Here is a 3,276-nt window from a genome sequence, read left to right on the forward strand (position 1 = left end):
ATATGCCGCTGCTGCCGCTTCTTATTGCATGGAAATGAGAGAATTTTTTTTTCTCTCGTGGTGTTTTATTTGGCTCTCGAAGGCGATGACCATATTTAAAATATAAAAACGTCTTTAAAATTAAATTTTTTTAACTTTTTTGGAAATAAAAGTTTTTTTCTCTCGTGGATGTTTTTTTAAGTCATTAATATGGAGATTCTGTGCCAAACACACACACAAGCGTTACAAACACTAGACACATTAATACACACACACATTTTACACACAGACACACACACACACAAGCATACACACGCACACACACAGATAAACACACACACAGACAGACAAACACATACACACACACACACACACACACAAACAAACACACACACAAACAAGCACACAAACACACACACACACATATATGTATACATGCCTAATAACCAAACGAAACCCCTTTTTCAACCCCTCCGCCCCGCCCCGCCCATATCTCCCTTTCCGACCAACCCCCCCCGCCCACCCCGCCCGCGCCGCCCACCCCGCCCGCGCCGCCGTCGGGAGCGAAGACATCCTCGGCCCAGACAGAGTCCCCGACACGCCCGCAAGCCTCCGCAGCTATTCCAACAATTGCCGAATCAAACCCCGCCCCCTCACGCCCACCCACCCCGCCCGCCCGCCAACCAGCCCGCCCACGCACTCACGTGATCTTCGCATTCCTGCCGCCCACGCCCGGCCGCTTCGATCAGCTGACTGCGGGCGAGTATTCTCTGGTTTTATTCGCTTCCTGATTCTCGCCTGCTTGTCTCCTGCTGGTCGCCTGCTGGTTATCTGCTAGTCATCTTCTTGGCATCTGCTAGTAACCTGCTTGCTATGTGCTAGATGTCTGCTAGTTCTCAAGTAGTTATCTGCTAGTTCTCTGCTAGTCATCTATTGGTTATCTGCTAGTCATTTGCTAGTTATCTATTATACATCTGCTAGTCACTTGCTAGTCATCTATTGGTTATCTGCTAGTCACTTGCTAGTTATCTATTATATATCTGCTAGTCACTTGCTAGTTATTTATTATATATCTGCTAGTTATCTGCTAGTTATTTGATAGTTCTCTGCTAGTCATCTATTGGTTATCTGCTAGTCACTTGTTAGTTATCTATTATGGATCTGCTAGTCATCTCCTAGTTATCTACTAGTCACCTGCTTGCCTTTTGCTTGTCTCCTGCTAGTGATCGCCTTGTTATCTGCTTGGTCGTCTTCCCCTTCATGTTTGGTCTGATTCGGACTCTACTCGCCCAGCGCCTCCTTCCTCTTCCTCCTCTTCCTCTTTCTCTTCCTCCTCTTCCTCTTTCTCTTTCTCTTCCTCCTCTTCCTCTTTCTCTTCCTCCTCTTCCTCTTTCTCTTCCTTCTCTTCCTCCCTTTTCTCTCTTCTGCGACTCCTATTTTTTCTTTTTATTTTCATCATCCTTTGTCTACATTTGTTCGTATTCTCAATCTTTTTATTTTTATTTATTTATTTATTTTTTATTATTATTATTAGTAAAATTTTCGTCATTATCATTTTCCCTCCTCCCTTCCCCCTATCTTCCCCCTCTTTTCCCCATCCCCCTCCCTCAAACCCTCCCATCCCTTTTCCCCCTATTTTACCTCCTTCCCCTCCTTCCTCCTTCCTTCCCCTATCCTCCCTCACCCCCTCCCCTTCACATTCTTCCCCCTAACCCCTTCCTCTCCCTTTCTCCCTCTCCTTCCCCCTCCTCCCTCCTCCCTCTCCTTCCCCTCTCCTCCTCACTTCCCTTCTCTCCTCCCCTCACCCCTCCCCCCTTTTCCCCTCTCTCTCTCCACGCATCCCCAATCCCTCCCTCCCCTCCTCCCTCCCTCCCCTCCCCCTCCCCCCCTCACCCCTCCCTCCCCCCCCCCTCACTCCCCCTCCCCCTCCCCTCCCCCTCCCCTCCCCCCGTCCTTCAGCGCATTCCAGGGTTTCTTTAGACTTCCTCCCCAAGGTCGTTCGTCCAGCTCCTTCTCGCGCTGGAAACGGAACAGAGATCCGAGTCGCCCGGAGGAGGAGGAGGAGGTCAAGACACCGGAGGGGGGGCTTGGTGGGGGGGGAGGGGTGGGCGTGGGGAGGGTAGGAGGGGGGAGGGGTGGGCGTGGGGAGGGTAGGAAGGGGGAGGGGAGGGTAGGAAGGGGGAGGGAGTATTGACGGGGCGTGTGGGACGGGGAGGGAAAGGAATGGGAGATGGGAGAAGGGTGGGAGAAGGGAGAAGGGTGGGGAGAGGGAAAGGAGAGGAGAAGGGTGGGAAGAGTGGGAAAGAGAGGAGGGGAGGAAGGGGCATTTAGGGGGGGCGGGAGCGTGTGTGTGAGGGGGGGGGAGGGGAGGACGCGTATCGGCGGTTGTGTGTGTGTGTGTGTGTTGAGGAGGCGCTTGTGTTTGTGCGTTTGGAAGTGTGTTTGTGTGTGTGTTGATGGAAGAGGGCAGTAGGTCAGTGAAAAACCCGATGCGTGAGTGAGAGAATGAATGAGTTCCTGAATGGCTGAGTGAGTGAGTAAAGCGAGTGAGTGACTGAGTGGGCGAGAAGGGTGAATGAGTTCGTTCGTATGTCTGTTCCCCCCGTGATTCCCCTTCCCCCTCCCCCTCCCCCCACCTGCCCGTGCGCCCTCCCCCACCTGCCCGTGCCCTCCCCCCACCTGCCCGTGCCCTCCCCCCGTGCCCTCCAGCCTCAAGACGGCTCCAAGCGCTCCCTGCTGCCGCTGCCCGGACCTGCTGGCGCCTGCTCCCCCAGCGTTGCCAGCGCGTGTCCAGGTGACGTAGCAGCAGCATTGCCAACGCCGGCAGGTATCGTAGTACGGGCGCCACTCTGCATCCGGGACCCAAAGGCCACGCACAACGCATGCTATTTCGTTCTTTTCCGAACATTTCTACGCATTTTTTTCTCTCTCTAAATAAGCGCTGTAGTCTTTTGTTTTCGCGGGTAATGCAACGGCCACGCGGTGCTCCCGGCGCGATAACTGCGATATTCGGTGTTCGAACTGTTGCCTATGACTTGCCTTGCGAGGAGAGTTAGGTAATGGCCGCCGCCTCCCTTGCATCGTGTTACGAAGGGAAGTTACACAACAAAGGACACTAACAAAGACACCAGCAAAGGACGCTAGCAAGACATCAACAAAAGACACTAACAAAGACACCAGCAAAGGCCGCTAACAAAGACACCCAACAAGCAATTGAGACAAACAAAAGTTTAAACATTCGCATATTTCCCTCAAAATTGTTAACGGCATTCCCACTCTCAATTATAATTCTTAAAC

Source organism: Penaeus vannamei, chromosome 30, assembly GCF_042767895.1.
Source record: "Penaeus vannamei isolate JL-2024 chromosome 30, ASM4276789v1, whole genome shotgun sequence".
Classification (NCBI taxonomy): Eukaryota; Metazoa; Arthropoda; class Malacostraca; order Decapoda; family Penaeidae; genus Penaeus; species Penaeus vannamei.